The following is a 22,437-nucleotide window of genomic DNA, read 5'->3' on the forward strand; positions in this document are numbered from 1 at the left end:
AAATATAATTTCTTTAAAACAACAGCTAAAGTGCTATCAGTCAACAAATAGAAGTCATTCTGATAATTTCTTATAATATTATTTATTATAAAACCTTAGTGGTGTCTGATATGGTTGAATTACATAGCTAGCACAGATTTCAGAGACCTATTTCTTGCTAAGGCAACATCTGGAAATGAAGAAGAACATGAAAGTGGAGGCTATGGATCCCTGTGACTCTGGAATTTTCATTTTCAAAAGGATGTCCAACAGCTTTGGTAAAACTCCAGGACTTTGGTCTGTTGTCTGCCACCACCCTCGTATTTTCCCTAAACATGCCAGAGAATATTGGCTTACCTTAATATTTGGCACCCAAACTCTTATTCATGTAACTTTTGCCACTTCAGTCTGCTGGCACTCTTGGGATTCAGGAAGGATAGTTCTCAGATTCTCCAGTATTTTAGGAGAAAGCACTGATGAAGGAAGAGGATGCTTAATTGGCAACAGATAATTGTCAGAGCCCTTATTCATGTCATATTAACATCATTTCTTTTTACAATTCTTCAGCCAATAACCTTGTGCCATCTCCTGTTTGGTGAATGTGAAAAGATTCCCTTTGGATGGATGCCTGGAATGTAATATCTCACAGTGTATGCCTGCATTTCATCTTGATAGACAGTGCCAAATAATCCTTCACAGGTCTTTGTCTCCCAGAGTATAAATGCAGTAGGATGGAAGAATAAAAGGACTGTTTAAAAGTGATTTAGAAGCAGAAGTCCTGGTCCCTTTATCTATTTTGACACAAGGTTTGGATTTGGCTATTGACTCTTTGACTCTTTAAGCCAATTAAAAGAAATGTGAATGTGTGATAGGCTCTTGATAATTTAGCAAAAGGCTGTATACAAATCCCAAACAATCAAAAAAGAAAAGAGAAATAAATGTTATGAAGCCTTCTCTAACAGATATTACATGATAACCTGTTGTACGGAGCCTACTTGTTGGTTCCTGGCTGCTCAGCCCTGAAATGATCACATAGAAACTGCGTTAATTAAATCATTGCTTGGCCCATTAGCTCTAGCTTCTTATTGCCTAACTCTTACATATAAATCTAACCCATCTCCATTAGTCTGTGTATCACAACAAGGCTGTCTGTGGCTTACCAGGAAAAGTTCCTGCTTCTATCTCCAGTGGAGCTACATGGCTTCTCCCTGACTGTGCCTCCTTTCTCCCAGCATTCAGTTTAGTTTTCCTTGCCTAGCTAAGTTCTATCCTGCTATAGGTCCAAAGCAGTCTCTTTATTCATTAATGGTAATCACAGCATACAAAGGGGAATCCCACATCAAGAGTCTATTTTATATATATAAAGTCTGTGAAATATCTTTATTATTACTGTCACTTTGTCTTCTAATCAGTTGAGGCTTAGGTGCTAAGTAATTTGTTACTGATCATTCCTCTAATACTTACTGGGCAGTAGAATCAAAATCAGCCAGAAATAAATTACAAATTAAAAGTCTTTTAGGAATCTTCTTTCTTTGTTGAAAATATCATTATATTTTCATGACAGTTTTACCCTTTTTAGTACTGCTACGTATATTACAAGGAAGGCCTACTCTGGAAAGAAAAAGACTTGGATCTGAGTTAAATTTGAAGCACCATCCTCAGGTGATAGTTCACATAATTGTCACCTTGTCAAAACTTAAAATCTCCTAGTCTCAATGAAAGATTGTCTACATTGAGTTGGTGTGTGATCATATCAGTGGGTAATGATCTTAATGATTTTAATTGATGTGTCACAACCCAGCCCACTATGGGTGGCACAATTTCATAAGCCTGCCCTGAGAGGAAAGAAGTCCAAATGTCTGTAAGGAAGCAGGCAAGTGAGCATGCCTTCGTTTGTTCCTGTCTGCTTTTGACTTGTGATGTGTCCAAATGTCTCAAGCTCATGCCACTGTGACTTCTCTATAATGATGGACTGCATTCACGAATTGTAAGCCAAAGGATCTCTTCTGCCTTTGCATTGTTTTTTTTTCAGGATATTTTATCACAGAATCAACAAGAAAACTAGAAAAACCACAATTTACTATGTGTTAGAATTATGGACTATTCAGCTAAGTTCTCTGTATTTTAGTTTGCTATCTATTAAACATGTAGAATAAGATTGCTATAAGAAAAAAATAAAATATTCCGTTCAGCACATAGTTTCTGCATTAATTATGTGTCCATCTTTACTACAAATGGATCAGGAATAGTAGATGTCATGATTAGCAAAGGCCGAATACTGTGACATGTTTACAGGTGATGCAATAGGTTGAATAGACGCCTCAAAAGGTAAAAGCACTTGCAGGAAAGCCTGTTAACCCATGTACAATCCCTGGAACCCATGTAATAGAGGGAGAGAACCTATGCCCACAAGTTATCCTCCCATCTCCACAGGCCTTCTATGGTATTTATGGCCACAAACATGCTCACTCGGAGCTGGTAAAAATATAGATTCCTAAAGTTGACATTTTACACTTGCCCAAGTCAAAGGTTAAACATTCTTTTCCTTTTTCTTTCCAAAAGTAAGTTACAAAGAAGGAAAAATATTAGAAGACATAAAATACAAGTTGAACAAATATATATATATATATATATATATATATATATATGAGCCCACTGAGTTGACTGTAAAGTGTTTTTAATTTGTCATCGTGCTTCATTTATTTGGAAAGTTGGCTTATAACACTCCATTACTATCTGACCACAATGCAGATGAAATAATTGTCTTTTGTGGCATTCACTGTATAAGGAGAGGGAGAGTCCTTGAGTTGTTGCTGAAAGAAATGTGTTTCATGATTTTTAGACTTTTGCTTGCTGTTGTTAAGTTGACTAGATATTTCTGTGTAAATATTAAGTATTTTTTTCATAATACGAACCAAGGAAACATTTTATTTGTGTGCCATAACATATTCTTAAGAAACATCCCCAGACATAGAGCAACAAAATGCATTTCTTTGAATGACACTATAATATGGCAATGTGTTTACTATACTTAAATTTCATTGGTTCATATTATTGTACAATGCTTGAAAACTATTTCTTAGGGTACTATATGTGTCAGGATTTTGTAATTCTGATATCCATTTAAGCTTGTTTACACTTTATTCAGAAATTTTTTTTCTTTTTTTTTTTATTGAGAAAAGGAAAAAAAAAGTTTCTGCCTCCTCCCAGCCTCCCATTTTTCTCCTCCTCCTCCCACCCTTCTCCCCCTCCCCCCACTCCTCTCCCTCTCCCTCTCCAGTCCAAAGAGCAGTCAGGGTTCCCTGGCCTGTGGAAAGTCCAAGGTCCTCCCACCTCCGTCCATATCTAGAAAGGTGAACATCCAAACTGGTTAGTCTCCCACAAAGCCAGAACATGAAGTAGGATCAAAACCCAGTGCCATTGTCCTTGGCTTCTCATCAGACCTCATTGTTCACCATATTCAGAGAGTCCGGTTTTATCCCATGCTTTTTCAGTCATAGTCCAGCTGGCCTTGGTGAGCTCTCAATAGATCAGCCCCACTGTCTCAGTGGGTGGGTACACCCCTCGTGGTCCTGATTCCTTGCTCATCTTCTCCTTCCTTCTGCTCCTCATTGGGACCTTGGGAGCTCATAAATAAGGGTCACGGAGTCTACAAATGGTGAACCTAAAGAAGCTAAATAAGAAGGTGAACTCAAGGAAAAACATATAGTTATCCTCTTGGCTATGGGAAGTAGACAAAATTGCCGGGGAGAAAAGTGGGATCTTGGGGGTGGGGTGGGATGGGGGTAAGGGGAGATGGGGAGAGAAAAGTGAGAAGGGGAGGATGGGGAGAACTTGGGGAAACAGGATGATTGGGATAATGGAAGGTTGGATAGGGGAGCATGGAAGCACAATTCTTAGTTAAGGGAGCCACCTTAGGGTTGGCAAGAGACTTGAACCTAGAATGGCTCCCAGGAGCCCAAGGCGATGTCCCCAGTTAGTTCCTTGGGCAGCTGAGGATAGGGAACCTGAAATGACCCTATCCTATAGCAATACTAACGAATATCTTGCTTATCACCATAGAACCTTCATCTGGTGATGGATGGAGATAGAGACAGAAAAATTTTTAAAAGAATATTTTCTGGATGGATTTGTAATATAGAAGTGTCACATATATGCATAAGAAACTTCACATTTTCTGTTCCTTACCCAACAGATTGTTCTATCTTTGTTTCGGCATGTTTGTAGTTACACAGAGTCATCTGTCCATCACACAGGCCAAATAAGTTGGGTTGGCCACTGACCTCCACCCACAGCTCCGCTTGCACACATTGGAGTCCTCACTTTGCTTTTTTCATTGTTTTGTTTATTGGAAACATTTTAAATATCTGTTAGGATAACATATTGCTATTGTTTTTTGAAAGCACTATGCTTCATCTCATGATAAGACCATGACTGGTGAGACATCAGGCAATGGATGGGCATGTTGATTTCTGTGGGTTTATTTTCTGGATGCATCTTGCCTCTCAGAGGTACTAATGATCAGTAGTGTGCAGACTGCCCAGCTCTAAAGCAACACTTCAGACCAGGAGAGTCACTGTGACACCCATGCGGATGAATAATATGAATATTAATGTTGCCGCCAGGATTGAGGCTGTGGTTTCACATTTGCATGCCACGCAGTTGTCATTCTAAAGTGTGCTGTTATAGATAAATGTTGGCCTGAAGGTATTTTCGTGACTTTTTCTGTTTACATGTTGTTAGTGAAATGAAGCATTTCAGGATCATAGTAATCTCTGCTAATGGGGAGAAACACAGCATGAGCCATTGCTCTCCAAGAAGAATAAAGACTCTCCATCGAGGCTTAGTTACACATTCAGTTATGGGGAACTTGGATTGCTTAAAAATGCGGTTCGACTTCACCAAAAGGTTTAAAATATTTAAGTTATTTATTAACTCAGTATCTGCAAAACTATGAAAAGTGTTGGCTTAATTGAGACATCTGTATATATTTTAATGTGTTTATCCACATTAAATAGAACAAACCTTACATAACTAAGTCAACTTGATCACTTTTGAGCATAACAGATGTAATAATTACTAAGGAGGGGATTATTAACTTAGTAGGGATGATCTTACAAAAAAACACTCAAAAGCATTCCTAGATTGCTAGAAAATTCAAAATTATGAATGTAACAGGATTCAACTTGATTACATATTAAACATGGGATTTCTAAAAGGCATTCATAGCTGTCTCTTAATGCATGGATTCACTAGATCCCTAAAGCCTTTACGGATTCTAAAGGTTTCCCTTTCCACGGAGGTCCTCTAATCCCGATAGCTTCATGGTGAAGCCTTCATTAACTCTTCATCCTCCTGCATTTCATCCCTTTGGAATTATTTGTAACAACACATGGTTCTTTTAGCTGAATTTTACAATGTTGGTGGCTTGTCATGATGTTGAGCTTGATGCACAATCCTGATAAATTCATATCTGAAAACACAGAGTTCTGAGGCACCCTTCATGAGAAACAGCACCTGCTCTCCATCTGTCCTCTTCCCTTTTTTCCTTCCTCTGTCTGTCTCTTTTCCTTATTGTTGCAGTTAACTCTAATGTCAAAACATAAAGCGTTGAGTTATATGTTTTTCATAAACCAAATATGAAGATAGGAATTCTATTTTATTTCTGTAGATTTAGTTGTTTTGCTATAAAGAAATGAAGCAAGAGTCCTGTAGCATTGTTTTTCTTCACTTTGTAAGAGCAAATAAATGTCAGAGCGGCCTAGGTAAATAAAAATGGACATTTGTTTATGTACTTAGAATTCAGAGTGCAGTATTTTGTTTTATTTTTTCTATTTCAAAATAAAAATTAACCAAACATAGCAGGACAGGTTGCATATATATGAATATATATATTAATATTGGTCATTAAACTCTACATTTATATGTTAAAACACATATTAGAGTGTGATACATAGTCGAAAATAAAAAAAATCTTTATAACATTACCTTTTTTTATTATTAAATGTGTTATAGACAAAATTGACTTTTCTAAATAAGAAAAATTATTTACATTTTATCAAGTAATATTTAAATTATTAATGTCAACTAGACGATCTTATTACAAAAGGTCAATACATCATATGTAAATTATAATTGGATATGTAACATAAATGTGAGTTTCTAGGCAATATATGTATGCATATATGTAGTAAGTATATGTACAACTAATATAGACTTTGAGTTTATTTTATAACCACTATTCATTCCTATTTACACTACTCATGTTATAGACTATTTAATATCTTTGATATTCTCATTCATTATTCATACTTTTCTTTCTATTAGTAGTAGTATGTCAGGATTTATGGGCTTAAATAAAACTTCAAATCACAGTAGCAGAGAAATTGAAGTTTGAGACCATGTCATTTTTATGAGCCCAAACACATTTTGTGTGCAGTAACTTTACTACATATGTTGTATATTTAATTATTCTGAGACTTAAACTGGTTTGTTGTTATGTTTCTCAAACGTTTGAGAGTGAGGTCCAGGATAATTGCCACAAACCTAACACAGAAATCAACAACGAATTGGTAATATAATAGAGAGACACAAATTCAGAAGCATGAACAATCTTTTATTGGCTATATTAACTGTTTCAAAGACAACAGAGAAGATGAAGTAAACCTTTATTTTCAGTCGAAGCAAGTTCTTTATTTTAATATCAGTATGACACACAAATATTAGTTTCTCATTAAATTCAACAAAAACTTTGACTCGCAGATTTGATATAGTTTTTGAATTTATTGACAGCATTATACATGTTTACTCTGATGAAAGAAAATTTCTTTCTTTATAGGTTGACAAAAACAAATCTGCATTATTAAGGATGACATTTTCAAACATAATATAAGTTCAATTCACTCTATTTGACAAATCTACCAATTTCAAAGATATTTGTCTACTACAGTGTCCACCCACTCTTTGCTGGGATTCATGACTATAGAAATTTGAGAATTAATATGGAATAGTCACCTCAAAATGGTGAGGACAGGGAAGCTAGAATTACATGATTGGTACATTTTATGTGCAACAAACACAGTTTTGAGGATACATGAATGCTCTGCACACAAATTATGAGACAAGATACTCAATACTGGATATTCTGGTTTCAGAGATAATGGAAATTGCAGTGAATGTTATTCCCTTACAGTGAGAACCTATGATATGACAAGAACTCCAACTCAAAAGCCTATGTGAAGAGACTGATCCCCTGTGGGCCTTACATTTCCACTGGTTTTGCACACAAACACATATGCCATATTTCTCGGTAAATATCTTTGCAAGAATGCTTGTTTGTATAGGAATCAGCTTTAGATTACACAATGGACAGTTTGTCCTGTGGCCTTAGAAAGGCATGGTAGTGTGTCCCTTATGTAACAAATGCATGTGTGCATTTGTTGTTCTGCATCTGGAAAACTTCTTCCGGAACTTACCCTCTGGTAACACATGTCATTGTTACTGTCGGTGTCTCCTGATCTCTTTGTATCTCCCTGTAGCAAAGAGATGTCAGGAAACCTTGGTTTTTGGTCCAGAAGTCTGTGCTTTAGAGCTTCATTAATGAAAACATCAGGTTAAGTTATTACTTTCTAAGTAAGATGAAGTTGGAAACATTTCATTTTTCATTATCATTTTGCTTCCTTACTTGTAAAATGTTCTTGACATCTCAAATGATGGAAAACATGTCTAATTATTGAATGTTGCTAATCAGTTATGTAGATTTAACCTGTCGTTTCCTAAGAAACACACTCCCTTCTGTGTGTAGAGTACATGACGACTTCAACTTTGATGCTGGGATGTGCATATTTTTGAATTTTTATTCTCTGTTAGAGATTCCTTTAACTGAGTCCAGTGTCCAAGACAGACTATTATACTCTGTGACTAGTATTACTACCTTGAAGGCAACTGATAATCATGTTGGCTCATGATATCCTATCCCAGCCACAGTTTTCATACATATTCTCAGAGGAGAACATTTGAGATGGATACATGTGTATGTGGGAGCAGGCTTTTAAGTACCGGCATATACTCAGTCACATATCTAAAATATACTCAATCAGTGATAATGGAACTAGTAAGTCTAATAAACACAATAGAAGTGTTTTGCTTCTGCTAACTGCCTAACGTGCTTAGAATGTTAGTCTAGAAAATACTGTGTTCTCACATATTATTTAGAAATTTCAATTTCCCTTCTTTCATGTTTTATTTATCTCATACCCAATCATTCTGTTTCTGTTGAGATATTTTTTTTATTAGGGGCATTTCAAGCAGTCTTCTGTTTAGCGGCTTCATTCATTTATAATAAAGAAAGCTGCTTATTCTGGAGCTTTATCTCTCTATTCAAGTATCTTCACACCATGATTTTATTCATTTGGTTCTGTCTTTATGGGTTTCTCTCCTCACTTCACCCCATTTGTCCTGATAGCATTATATTAAAATCCAATACTTGCATCAAGTACAACTGCTTTGAAGATAGAATCCCATGTTTCTGTAGCTGTCCAGAATAGCTGCATCTCTGTGCATTTGCTGTGCATGGCTATAATAGAGGCGTGGGTGGTTTTCTTTATTCAGCCACATGCCCATACTTAAACACGCACTCTAACTACATCCCTTACTAGATAATGGAAACTGTAAGAATAGAAATCAGGACAAATGAAGTCATTCTTTTTTCTTCAGCCTGTGGAAGAGTTGAGTTGTTAAGCCTTTCTCTTAACTAAATTGATATTTATGTGCTTATTTATTTGTTTTATAAGTCAGTTTCATAATATTATGACATATTAACTAAAAGAAATGTATGTCAAATGTATTCAGATAATACTACTTCTTGTCTGACAGAATAAAATTATTCTCAGTACTGTTAAGTGATACACATACACACATATATGTCTATCATATCCTTTCTTTTGATAGATAAGATGATGTGATGCTGTGATGAGAGTGTGCAGATTTTCAATTTGAGATAAAAAACCGAATTTTTAAATTATTTATCAGTATATATGGCTTGTTTAATCACACAAAGAATAGGTCACATAATTTCAATAGTTTTTAAGTATGATCATGGAGCTCTTAATCTCCGTCAGGTGCTAGAACATAGAGTATTTATTATTAAATATACACTTGAATAATGTGCTTCTACAATTATTTAAATACAAAAATGTCAAGCCAATGATTTATAAAAATTATATAATAAAAGTCTTGTGTTAATAATATAAATGTGATATTTTTGATAGAAGCATATCTGCTTTTAATATCTAGACATATTATCACATACCTTTTGAACAAAGAGAGCTAATGGAATATTACAGATGTTAGACAGTCTGTACTCTGCTAAGCCATTGGCCAAAACACCTTTATTCATTAAACAACAAAAGCAACACATATACAGAAGAATTTCCCACATCACTGGAAGACCAATTAAATGGTTTCATTAGTAAGTTGCTTTGATCATGATGTCCCATCACAGCATTAAAATAATTAGACAACGTGCATACTCACTTTTCTTTAAAAGCTGAGCTATCTTGCAACTGAATTCTAACCTTTTTGTGAAATCTAGGTAAATTAAGAAACTTTAGAACTTGATCCAGAGGTCAAAGATAGTGCTTTGTCCCCTTGTTGCTTTATTGTTCCTTGAGGTCAGAAGGATCTATTCAAATCTCAATTGCTTTACAGAAAGGACACCACAAATCCCAAAAAGACATTAATGAATAATGCCTGAGTTTCCCAGTGTGTAAAAACCCAAAGTAAACAATTTCTGCCGTGTACATTATGTGGCTGGCATGCATCATTTATGTGTGTTCATGATTAAACAATTCTCATAGAAATATTTTTACAATACTCCTGAAGATGATCACATTTTCTAACAATTTATGCATACCATTTAGTATATATTATACATAAAGTCAATGGTTAATATATATATATATATGTATATATATATATAAACATAAAACCCATTTCTTTGATACACACTGCAATTAAAAAAAAATAGCATGATCTCCCTCCTTCTGCTCCTCATTGAGACCTTGGGAGCTCAGTCCAGTGCTCCAGTGTGGGTCTCTGTCTCTATCTCCATCCATCACCAGATGAAGGTTCTATGATGATATGCAAGATATTCATCAGTATTGCTATAGGATAGGGTCATTTCAGATTCCCTGTCCTCAGCTGCCCAAGGAACTAACTGGGGACCTCGGCTTGGCCACCTGGGAGCCACTCTAGGTTCAAGTCTCTTGCCAACCCTAAGGTGGCTCCCTTAACTAAGAATTGTGCTTCTGTGCTCCCCTATCCAACCTTCCTTTATCCCAATCCTCCTTTTTCCCCAAGTTCCCCCCATTCTCCCCTTCTCCCTTTTCCCTCCCCATCTCCCCTAACCCCCATCCCACCCCACCCCCAAGATCTCAATTTTCTCCCCGGCAATTTTGTCTACTTCCCATAGCCAAGAGGACAACTATATGTTTTTCCTTTGGTTCACCTTCTTACTTAGCTTCTTTGGGATCACCGATTGTAGACTCCGTGGCCCTTGTTTATGGCTAGAAACCAATTATGAGTGAGTACATCCCATATTCATCTTTATGAGTCTGACTTACCTCACTCAGGATAGTGTTTTCTATTTCCATCCATTTGCATGCAAAATTTGAGAAGTCATTGTTTTTTACCGCAGTGTAGTACTCTAATGTGTAGATATTCCACACTTTCTTCATCCATTCTTCCATTGAAGGGCATCTAGGTTGTTTCCAGGTTCTGGAGCAGAAGGAGGGAGAACATGAGCAAAGAAGTTGGGACCACGAGGGGTGCACCCACCCACTGAGACAGTGGAGTTGATCTATTGGGAGCTCACCAAGGCCAGCTGGACTGTGACTGAAAAAGCATGGGATAAAACTGGACTCTCTGAGCATGGCGAACAATGAGGGCTGATGAGAAGCCAAGGACAATGGCACGAGGTTTTGAACCTACTTAATGTGCTGGCTTTGTGGGAGCCTAGTCAGTTTGGATGTTCACCTTCCTAGAAATGGACGGAGGGGGGAAGACCTAGGACTTACCACAGGGCAGGGAACCCTGACTGCTCTTTGGACTGGAGAGGGAGGGGGGAGGAGTGGGGGAAGGGGGAGAAGGGTGGGAGGAGGGGGAGAAGGGTGGGAGGAGGGGGAGGGAAATGGGAGGCTGGGAGGAGGTGGAAACTTGTTTTTTTGTTTTTTTTTCTTTTCTCCTTTTCTCAATAAAAAAAAAAATAGCATGAAAAGAAACCCCTATACACTAGCTAGGAAAGGGTAATTTTCATTGAGAAATGCCTCCATATGATTGCCCTGTAGGCAACTTGAGGCCATTTTCTTGATTAATGATTGGTGTCAAAGTTCCCCACCCACAGTGGGTAGTACTGTCCTTGGGCAAGTGGTAATGGGTGGTATAAGAAAGCAGAAGGAGTAAGCCATGTAGATCAAGCCAGTGAGCAGCATTTCTCCATGCTCTCTGCTTCAGTTTCTGCCAAAGTTTCTGACTTGACTTCACCCAGTTAATGAGTTTGTTCTGATAGTTGTAAAAAGAAATAAACCCAAGTTGCTTTTGGTCATAGTGTTTTATCACAGCAAGAGAAAATTTACCTAAGGCACCATCTTAAATAGAAGATAAACTTGGTTTCACAAGTTTTGTTTTTTTTTTTTTTTGTTTTTTTGTTTTTTCGAGACAGGGTTTCTCTGTGGTTTTGGAGCCTGTCCTGGCACTAGCTCTTGTAGACCAGGCTGGTCTCGAACTCACAGAGATCCGCCTGCCTCTGCCTCCCAAGTGCTGGGATTAAAGGCGTGCGCCACCACCGCCCGGCTTGGTTTCACAAGTTTAATCAGTATATTTATTATAGAAATTTCTCTGTATATACAAACTGCTCAAATTCTCTCAAGCAGTTTAGACTCTTTCCCTGTACATTTCCCTCCCTCTTTTCCCTTCTTTTATTTCATTGCTTTTAAAACACAGCTGTAAAAAAAAAATCTAATAACATGTATTCTCTTTCCTAGGTCAGTATAATTTAAAATTACTGTGTTTAAAAAAATGTATATATCTTTTAAAAACATTGTTCATATCTACATGAAATATTTGTTCAAATTCAAGGTAGAATTTCAGATTATAGAACTTTTAGGAAGGCACACATATAGGAAAAGCTTAGCGTATTGAAAAGATAATTACTTTTAAAATGTTGGAAAGCATGTCCTAAAGTTTCTCTTGATAATTTAGGAGGACAATATACTCTGAGAACAGAAAATAGTCTATCACCTAAAAGACAAGATAATCACGGAAACCAACCATCAATTTCTGCACTTCTAATGAACAAAGGGAGAAAATGAATTAAAGTCAATTTCCTAGCACTACCTCTGAAAAGAAATTTGAGCACCATAATGTACGACTTACCAGATTTATGGTGCATGTTACTCCATTTTAAATCAGGATATTAAAACACAGCTCATATAATGTTCTAATGCTGACCTCTCAGGCAACTTTTCCCCTGGCAAAAACAGGTCACTTGCAGAATAGCTAACATGTTTTTTCCTTCTAAATGCAGTACAGTTTTTGGACAGAACATGTAGCGCTTTACTGAATAGCATTGGATTCATCAAGTAACCCCAAATGCCTGCTTTGGGCAGATACCATGTTCTAAGCATCTCTATGTTTTATGTTGCATTTTTATAGATAAGAAGTAATTTTCTAAAACAGCAATGTGGTACAGTTCCTCGTAAACTAAGAGCTCATAAGTTGAATCAATTACCTGGAGAGTTGAGAGGGGTAAGAGCTTGGAAATTGCACTGGAATGTTGGAGTGGAGCAGTTGGAAAAAGATTAGCCTATGAATTAAAATTGAAATTTTTATAAAGCATCTAACTAGTGAATTTTTATTTTGTATACAGCAATAATACTCTAAAGCAAAGCTGAAGACTTAAGAGAGGGATGTGACAAAAACCATCTGAGGAGCAAAGTAATGGGACAGTGTCACACTGTGTGTGAGACTTTACGTTAGGAGCTCCCCGAAAGCAGGATATAGAGACCTTTGGAAGAAATTCCAGAGAAACACTTTAGTTCACATACAGAACATGTGTCTGTTGTTTGTTGGAGTGTTTGTTGGAGAATAGTAGTAGCTCACAAAAACCAGGTCAGGATGATCAGGAACAGCAGTGGGCTCAGGGCTGAGCTAAATGAAGGCCATCCAGGTTTTAGTGGTCATGAGAAAAGGGGAACTTGCAAGGAAAGGCAATGGCAGCAGAGCACCAAAGCAAATGTAAGAGCCATGTACAAGGCAGACTGTCCTGGAGAACTGGCTCCTCAGTGATGCTCCGTGATGATAAATAAGCCAAATTGGTTTTCTGTCATTTTTGCTGTTCATATTTGGGGACCAGAATCTGCAGATCACATTTCATGTCAGGTAGGCAAGGTGGGGTAGATGTTGCTTCACATTCCCGAGAAGACTGTCAGAGCAGTGGTGGACAGAACGGGCTTTCCCGGGAGATGAACCATTTAACCCAAGTTGCTTGTGGAAGAAAAAAAGAACAAAAGTGTTGTCTGCAAATATATAATGCTAATTTCTTTCAGGTGTTACAATTGCCTGTATCTTTCTATCCCCGAGGGGTGTCACTTACAGTGTGGTACATCACTGAGGCATTTACCAGATAGCCTTCCCTGATGAGGGTGGAGAGGGTGATGCACTCTCTGGGAACAGACTTTCTATGTTTAAAGCTTTGAATATTTTTTTCCTCTTCAAATATAAAACCGTAGATGTGACATCCAAACTTTTCCATTGTAGTCTTGTTTACTCTGAATGGGCTTGTTTGATTTTTGAAGTTTATTTCTCTGTTTTCCTTTATAATTGAGCTATTTTGAGGTAAAGAGTGAACTGGAGTGTCCTTTTTCTAGCTCCTCTTTGGTTATGTTAGGAGTCTGCACATTGTCTTTTTATTCTCAGACCTCTTGCAAAAACAACATTGATACCAATCTGTGTCTCGGCTGCTTCTTTGAAAGAGAAGCCATGCCACCCACAGCCCCTGTTATCTTGTCTAAATGTCAAGTACACTAAAGCACAGAGAGAAAGAACCAGAGATAACATTCAAAGAAGAAGACAGAGGCCAGGGATCTATGTGACTGTGTCTCCAGAGTTAGAAAGGACTTGTCAACAGAAACACAAACCATTGTGTGCTTCCTGACTTATCTGACCTGGAGATAAGAGCCACATGGAATATCATTTTTGTCTTGCAGTACTGATCAGTAAAGAAGCGTAATTCTGTTACTGTGAACTGTAGTTTAATTAGTTCAGATACGATAATCTGCAAGCCCTGTTTCAAGGTCTAGCCTCATATTCTCTTACAAACATCAAGGATTTCGTGTGTTGCACCAAGTGTTTCTACTATGGACATTTTTGTGACATTTACCTATTAACCCAGATATACTTTGATTCAGGTCATCAGACCTGTTATGTTTAGCAACATTCACTGGTGGGTCCAGTTCAAAGAGAAAGAAGTAATCGTCAATTTTGTTTCTTTTCTGTCAAAGGTTAAGTTTCTCTTATTCACAAAGTAAATGCATTATTTTTTATTGTCAGGCATCTTTAAAGGTCTTCCTTGATAACAGTGATTTCCCCTCTAAGGTTTATGAGAATTTTGACATCACCATTGGAATCACAATATGTTTGAAATAATTTCATACTATAAGCTATCAACACATTTTTTTTTCAGGAAATTAGTTTTGACAAAATTTCCCAGCTTTAGTTTTTACAGAAACCAATACATATTATTATAAAAATCATGACTGACTGTTCTCATATGGTTAATAAATACTTGGTTAAACTGTTAAAAAATTGTTACTGCGATTACTCAGTTACTATTATACTAATACGATTTTCTAAGAACATAAATATTTTTAAACAAATTTGATAATTAAAATATTATAACTCTTTTTGACTTTTATTTACAGACCATGTTTTTAGTCCTGAGACATAAAATTGTCTTTTTCAAACTTTATTTATTTATTTATTTATTTATTTATTTAAGATTTCTGTCTCTTCCCCACCATGTGACAACTATCCAGTTTTAGCAGGGCTTGTGGGGGTAGCCCTTTCATTTACTACACAATGTAGGTGTTGTTTAATGTAGTTGTCAGTAACCTGGATTGCAGTCCGTCTAATGCAGGCTATCATGTTTTAGGTTGGCTAAATATAGCTTCTGGTGTTTTGAATATAAGTAATAATGCAATTGAGAAATAAAACAGTTTTTAAAGCATCAAGGTTGGGGATGAAAGTAGGATTGGTAATTAAAGGAGCACTATTCATTGACTACAAACACCTTATTTTTTTATCTTCATTAATTTTGTGAATGCAACTAGAAGCACACATTATACTTCACTCAGGACGTGATGTTGCTTCACTTGTAGGTCAAATGATTTATTGTGTGAGGTGTAATTAGATTTACTTGTAGTGTGACATTTTTGCTCTTTTACTCTTTGGCTTTTTGGACTTTTTGGGGGGCCACTACCCAGCTCCCAAATATTATTCCATCTCCCAGATTTCTCCTCATATTTGTACTCTCTGCCTGCCAGCCCCACCTATTTTTCTGTTCTGCCTCGCTATTGGCCGTTCAGCTCTTGATTAGACCATCAAGTGTTCTTGACAGGCACAGCATCACAGCTTCACAGAGTTAAACAATTGCAACATAAACAAAAGTAACACACTTTAAAAATAATATTCCCCAACATTTCTTGTTTGGAAAGATATGTAAATAAATGGCAGTGTTTCTTAAACTTAACAGAAAGTTTTCATTAAATAGCCAGCTTTTAATTTTAACTTTATCTCACAAAAAACAGGCATCCCACAATAGTAAGAGCTTTCCTTAAACATATCAGCAAGCCCCACACTGTCTACTTATGAAACTGATTGATGCCCGCCCCTTCATATTCCACCCTTTATCATTCTTCCTGCCATCGTCATCGATACCTGTCAGAGTTATTAGCCTACATTGCTACATATCACTAAGGTTCTGAATGAATGGTTCTATTTTGAATATAATTGCCTTTGGTAACTCTCCAAGCAAATTTCTCAAATTTTCCATGAGCAATTGTAATGTATAAGTCTATGGCTAATACTGTAAATCTTTAGCACATTTGCCTTATGTATGTGAAATTGCTGTGCTTTCACCCATGCCACAGATAGCTATTAGAATACTGATGGAAGCTAGACTTTTAGAATTGCAAAGCATGCATAAAGATTCCACAATCACCTAAAGAGTTAGATGACAACGTGGCAAGTACGGTACCACACACACACACACACACACACACACACACACACACACAAAGAGATTGTTATTAGACCCATGAGAAGAACAAGCAACTCAAAGCAATATGAACATTTGAAGACAGAGTATGGGGATAGGAATAGGTGGGATAGATGCTGTCTCCAACAGTACATTAACCTGAAAGGATGGCATTTTCATTTCCAGGGACTGTGAAAAGATGTGTCTAATCTATTCTACCAAAGTTCATGCTTCCTTACTTCAGTGTTTAGTTTCTTTTCAGTTGATGTGATTAAAAATACTCTGACAAATGCAACTTAAGGAATAATAGATTTATGAGGCTCACTGTTCCCCTTTAGGGTATGTTGTGGCAGGGAAGTCACAACAATAGTCACCATGCCTTCTCACTCAGAAGAGACCAATGAGTGGGCAAGGGGTTTAAAACACTATCCTCCAAGCCTAACAGCTGTCATATTTGTCTGAATCACCATGACTTGTAGGAGGTCCTGAGTTCATTATTGACTTTATATTCATTCATAGACAAGCACAGTGCAGAAAGTCAGTGAGTTCTTACCAGAGATTCTGGCCACTCCCTTCCATATGTCCTGGCCATTTATATGTAATCTTATCCTATTTGAATGTGACATCCTTGTCTCTGGAGGTGTAGGGTGTGTATATTCTGAAAGATGAACTGCGGGCCCTCCAATTACACTGCTATGGGGACATCATTATTTCTTTATTTCTATAGTGAAAAAAGAGAGCACAAAACAAGTAGCAGTGACAACAAATATTTTTCAGCATACAGTTGCTGTTGTAAATGTTGAGTCTCATCTTGCTAATTACACTGTGCTGAAAAAATAAAATTCTTACTGTAGAGTAGAAGTTTATAGTAACTCAATAGTACCAGAGCCAGAGTTTGTGAACTTTCAAGGAAAACAAAATGAATAGTGAGTTCTCCATCTTATTTTTTCATTAAGTAGTTTAAATTAGTTAAAATATATAGGTCAAATGTCTCATGAATTGCTTATTCTCATAAGTATCTATGGTCAATTCCCAGGTTCCTTAATATACTTTTTGATGGTCTTCTTTTTGATTTTTAAAATTTTCAGAGAAATATTTTTTAGAGTTCAAACTAATCATCTCTGGTTTACTTTTCTTATATTTTTTACAGCTTTTTAAAACTTGTGTGTGTGTGTGTATGAGAGAGAGAGAGAGAGAGAGAGAGAGAGAGAGAGAGAGAGAGAAAGGGCAAGGAAGAGAGGAGAGAGAGAGAGAGAGCACATGTGTGTGTGGGTGTGAAAATCTAGAATAAGGAGTCAGTTTCCCTGGAGATTCTACAGTAAGTTGTAAGCAACTTGGCATGATGCTGAGAATCAGCATGGATCTTCTACAAGAAAGTACACCCCTGTCATAGTTTTTGACTACTTCACATAAATCTAGACCTATCTGGAAGGAGGGCATATCAATTGAATAATTGCCTCCATCACGTTGACCTTTGGGCTTCTCTACAGGGCAATTCTTAATTTATGATTGATGTAGAAAGGTCTAGGCACTGTAGACAGTGCTATCCTTTAGTAGGTGGCTCTGGGTTGTATAAGTTAGTTAGCTGTGCCAATCATGGAGAGCAAGGCAATAAGCAGCATACCCCCATTCTCTCTGCTTCAGTTCCTGCTTTGGGTCCCTATCCTGAATTCCTATCCAGACTTCCCTCTATGATGGATAGTCACCCAGGATCTGTAAGCCTATTAAACCCTTTCCTTCTCCAAGTTGTTGTAAACAGTGTTTATCATTGCAATTGGAAGCATACTAGGGCATGCTCTTGACTACTGAGCCACATCTCTATGCTCCTACATTTTCTAGATAATCATTTTCTGCATATTAATAGATAACCGTATAGGAAACTGTCCCATTATCACAGAGGAGAAATGTATAGTTTACAAACTGAACATATAAATGTGACAATGCACTAGAAAATTTACATTGTTTAATTGATGCATTTCACAGAAAATTTGAGCATGAGACTAAAAAATGTACAGGTTTACAAAACTGATCCATATCTATTAGATAGAGGAAGACTGAACAATGTGAGATTTTTTTTTTTAAAGAATCTCTTTTACAGTATCAGAGAAAATCACATGAGAGTTAAGTTTATTTACATGTACATGAGGGGCCTGTGGTGTTGTGTGTTTTAGTTTTCTGGGAAAGATACTTGATTGTATTGTTAACCCAATAACAGAAAACTAGATGCATAGAATACCTACAATAAGATGATAAATCACAGTGAAAACAACATATGTATTTGAGAATATATTTACATATGTGAAATGATTTCTTTAAACACTGACTTGGCCCATTCTTTTCTCCATCTTATTGTTATAAACATTTCTATGTTCCTTGATTCCAACTATTGATAAGTGTAATAATGATCTTTAACATTGATCTCAAGACATATGTTTCTACAAAAGTAGAAAACCTGAGAAAGGTCACCATGAGCTATCAGGTTGTAGAAAATATTCTAGTGATAGACAGCCAGGATAGACAGTATTTTTTAAGGCAAAGCAAGTACTTTCAAAATTTTGAGAGCAGCTTAGTATCCTAACCATATGCATCTTTTCTTAAGATTGGAAAGGAAACCACTGCAAATGGCAGTTTGCATAGACACTGCTACTTTGATTTTCCTGTAGGCACCTGGAAATCCATCTGCCTTTTCCCTTTTGCCTGGTGATATTTTAATAGGTGTCTATGTGGTACCTTGTGCAGCACTCACTTGCATGTAGAACAAGAAGTGTATAGTTCGGTGTGTTCAGAGGGATCTCTGCCTATGTATCATAACTGCACATTTGATAATACTGTGACAAAGAGTTTACTATCAGAAAGGGGAATCAGTGTACCTTTGTGGGGTGCTGTACTGGCTGAGAACAAAGGTTCCCCTAAACATATATCTTGACATAAACCGAAGGTGGGAAAAGAATGTTCTGAGTGTAGATAACACATACGTGAAGGCTCTGAAGCAGGGTAGGGTGTGACACTTCCCAGGGACTGAGTGAGGACAGTGTGTCAGGCTAAGAGTCAGGTTATGATGTGAGAGAGATGTGGAGTGAGAGTTTCTGCACCATGGCAGACTTGTAAGTTATCCCAAGACATGTTCAATTGACTCTGCTTTTGTCTGCATCATAGGTTACAGTAAAATAACTAGTTATATGTACATTTTTTTTCTCTAATGGTATTAAATTCTTCCAACTTACACAGAGAAAGAGGGAACCAGAGACAGACACACAGAGAGATCTTGATTCTGTCGTTAAACATGTCTAAATGGTCAAATATTCAGTTAAGAAACTATTTAAAGTACAACTTTCCCAAAACAACATAGACACTATATATTGAAAGGAAACAGGTGACTTACAAATGAAATAATCATTACATTTTTGTAAACAATTCCTCAAACTGGCAGTTTATGGTACCCTCTATGATATCAATTCATTAATCTGTATTTATGATGCTGTATATGTCTTAGTCATACTCCAGCGCAGGACAAACTCAACACAAGTAATCTACGATTTCATGAAATTGGCAATAGACTCCCCAGATTCAGTGTTTTTTTATTTGATTCTCTATAACTCTAAATATATGTATGAAAGTCTGGTTTGTTGTGTTTGCTTATTTCTTTGGGTGGTTAGAGGTTAGGTGACTGTGACCTATCTGTTCCTGGGAGATATGTAAGTCACTGTGGTGATTCTTCAGATCCCAGTAAGGATGTCACTGGGGTGTGTGTTGGCTGTAGACATTCTCTTCAGTGAAGAATACCAAACAGCTCACGTGATAGCAAGGTAGTTGGTGTCTGCTGGGTGACACACCTTGCATTTCATGGCTTATGTTGGCTTTGGTATTGAAGGTTTTTCAAATGATTTGAAAAAGTTCTTGTATGTGTAAAAAATGTTTGTCACTATCAAAATGGTATTCCATTTCCAAAAAATAAAAAAATGAGGAGAAAATTGTGAAAATACTCATATTTTTCTCCATGGCAAGGAAAATTCCTCTAATTCTTCTTTACTTTCTGTCAAGAAATATATTTTCCATTATACTTGTCTGTCATACTGAAAACAGATTTATACTAGAAAGATTGGTAAAAATAAATTCTTATCTCACAAAGAGTCCCAGTGCCAAGCATATGAAGTCGGTCTACTACAGTAGATTAAAGTTAAATATTTTCAGTACCAGTTCATATCCTCTGGCCTTTGAGAATACTGTTACTACAACATTTATTATTTCAGCTGTTATTTTATGGGAACTCATTTATTTTAGCTATGAATAGAGAAAGGTCTATATGTCCCAATTCAGACTTACATAAATATAACTAATATTTAAATTATAAAGACTCCATCAGCCACCTGGGCATCAGGGAATGTTGGCTACTATCATGCAAACCTACAAATGTTCCTGGAGGTAAGCTGGGTGAATGGTGGCTAGTAGACAGTATATTTTTCATTTTTGTTTGTGATGGTTTTTGTATTTAATGAACCACTGAGCACAGTAATCAGAAGATGGCTAACAGTGGGGTGTCAGGAGCTTGTCGTGTGAGCATAGCCCACTTATGAGCACAAGAGCACTGGGGCCTCCACACTTGCACCTTGGCAGAACTAGGACCTCATGTGCAAATGTTTTGTGCTTTTCCCGTCATCAGAATATTTTCCATGGAATTTCACTAGACACTTAGGTGCTTTAGGTGCAATAATGTTTAGATTTTTGAAAACTTTAATGTCTACAATACTAATTATTCTATTGACTGTTATTAAATATAATTCATGTGCTCTAGTAAGGAAAGCAATAATTATAATTCTAAGACTAATGACTGGCAGTGTGAGAGGTGCTTCTGAGGACCAGAACTGCTCAGCAGTCTGCTGCTAACAGACTCCATCCAATTTGTATTCACTGTGCTCTTATAATAGGTCAGATTTTTCTTACAGAAATAAAATATCACAGGTCACTCTCATTTGTAATTATTATTTGGAATAAACTAGTAAGATGTGTAAAACTGAGAAGAGCTCCCCGAGTCAAAGTCAGCGTTCAGTTGTGACAACTTCAGTTACTATCACTTGCCTGGGATTGTGAATTTTCATAATGGAGAAAAATATGCCAGCAGTCACTCTTAAAACGCCAGAAGTATGAAACTCATGGCTAATTTTATCTTCTGTGTGTATTTCTATATCTGTCCCATCTTAGATATTTGACAGTTGCAGAGATTTTCAGTTTTCACACACACACACACACACACACACACACACACACACACACACACGTATGTCTATATCTATATATCTGTGTGTCTGTTTTTCTATAACTATCTATGTATCTGTTTTGAACTGCATGACATAAGCACTAGCAACCTAAGTTGGGAATGTAAAAGCTCTGCTCATATAATGTTTTTTCAATTTTACAAAACTAAGGTAACTTAGAGAAAAATAATTGAAAATCTGAATTATATAATTTTGTATAGCAATTGTTTACTTTTATTCCTAAATATAAATTACAAATATCATCTGAAGTGAGAAGAGAGTTATTGCTATTATAATCTTGTATCGGTAACTGAACTATGTATAAGCATGAATAGCATGTTTGGTACTGTCCTGCTACCATGTTGATCTTTCACATGTGTCAATATATTCATATTTGAACAAGTAGGGAGTAGGTATAGTTGTATCTTCATTGTATGTCTGAGAAAGCTGGGGTAGCAGTAAGTCGCTTTGGAATTAGAGCTAAGTGTATGATTTTTCCAGATAACAACACGGTTCACTTGCATGTAAACATAGCTGATACTTTCAAAGTTCTTATGTCTCTTAGAGTCTTGTTGTCAGTATCTATTTTCTTACTAGACTGTCATCCACACCTGTTAAAATATCTCTTCCCAATTTAGAAAACACAGATTTTTATACAGGCTCTCTTTGATTCCTCCCCCCACCCTTCCAGGTTCTACAGGTAGGGTCCCATAAACTAGACGGAAGGAAGACAGGTGAACCACAAGAGCATGTGCAACTTATTAACAGCTGCAACTTCACCCACAGGTAGCACTCAGGGAATGAGGGATGACTTAAAGGACAGCATTGAAATTATTGCATATTTTATCAAGAAAGGTAAATTGTAGAGAATTAACAAGACAAGGAAAATAGCTA

General features: G+C 36.7%; 1 protein-coding gene across 2 annotated transcripts in view; it reads left to right on the top strand.

Moving 5' to 3' along the window:
- Ccser1 (coiled-coil serine rich protein 1) overlaps positions 1-22,437 on the top strand; it is a 1,090,845-nt gene that overhangs the window by 341,150 nt on the left and 727,258 nt on the right. The window lies entirely within an intron of this gene.

The sequence above is a fragment of the Microtus oregoni genome, unplaced genomic scaffold (assembly GCF_018167655.1).
Source record: "Microtus oregoni isolate MIOR12 unplaced genomic scaffold, Mior012 000002F_ref0000024, whole genome shotgun sequence".
In the NCBI taxonomy this organism is placed as follows: domain Eukaryota; kingdom Metazoa; phylum Chordata; class Mammalia; order Rodentia; family Cricetidae; genus Microtus; species Microtus oregoni.